The sequence below is a fragment of the Sminthopsis crassicaudata genome, chromosome 5 (assembly GCF_048593235.1).
Source record: "Sminthopsis crassicaudata isolate SCR6 chromosome 5, ASM4859323v1, whole genome shotgun sequence".
Classification (NCBI taxonomy): Eukaryota; Metazoa; Chordata; class Mammalia; order Dasyuromorphia; family Dasyuridae; genus Sminthopsis; species Sminthopsis crassicaudata.
Genome location: NC_133621.1, coordinates 228,802,100 through 228,802,967, shown reverse-complemented (window position 1 = coordinate 228,802,967; position 868 = coordinate 228,802,100).

Genomic DNA, 868 nt, shown 5'->3' with positions numbered 1-868 from the left:
AAAGATAACTTGATGTCAATTTAAAAGAAAATTTCTAGTGGAGTTATCCAAAGATCTGTGCTTGTTTCTCTACTTTATAACTTTTGTGCAACACCTTTCTGGGAGTATGCCACATTGGAGCTTTGAGTTCCCTAGGAGGGTAACTACTCTTAGTACTGTAGGGGTATTTTTTGTTAAAAAGTGTTAAAATCTTTTTTATATTACATTAATATCTCATCTTAACATAAATGACCAACCACAATTCCAGAGGACTCAAGATAAATTATGTTACATGAAAGAGAGGTAATAATCTCAGGGTATGAGTGAGACCCCTTTATGAGTGAGCAATTTGTTTTGCTTGTCTACACAAGTTGAGAAAGAAGTTTTGTTTTTCTTGCTTTCTCTATTTCTGGAGGATGTGAGAACAGTGAAAGGAAGAGAAATTGAATCTGAAAACAAAATAAATTTAATTAACTATTTCATTCTTTATGATTACATCCTGTAACTACAACAACTGAACTAGAGACAGAGGACTGAGGGGAGAAAACTAAGTCTTCCCCTTTATATTTGAGTTAAAGCATAGGTAGTATACTTATAAAATTTTCAGATGAAAATTAAGAGAGAGCCAACACAAGATCATGATTCAAAAGGCTCTCAACAGATTAGACTGTTGGGTCAAATTTCATAAGGAATTTAATAGGGATAAATATAAAGGTAAATATTCAATTTCATAAACACAAGATGAGGAAGACATAATAATAATAATAATCTGCAAAAATACTGGGGTTTTAGTAGATTGCAAGCTAAATATGAATCAAATGAGAAAATATTTGTAAGGCATTTAACACAATGATATATACTTAAATGGAACTTCCCTTCCCTTCTCTTC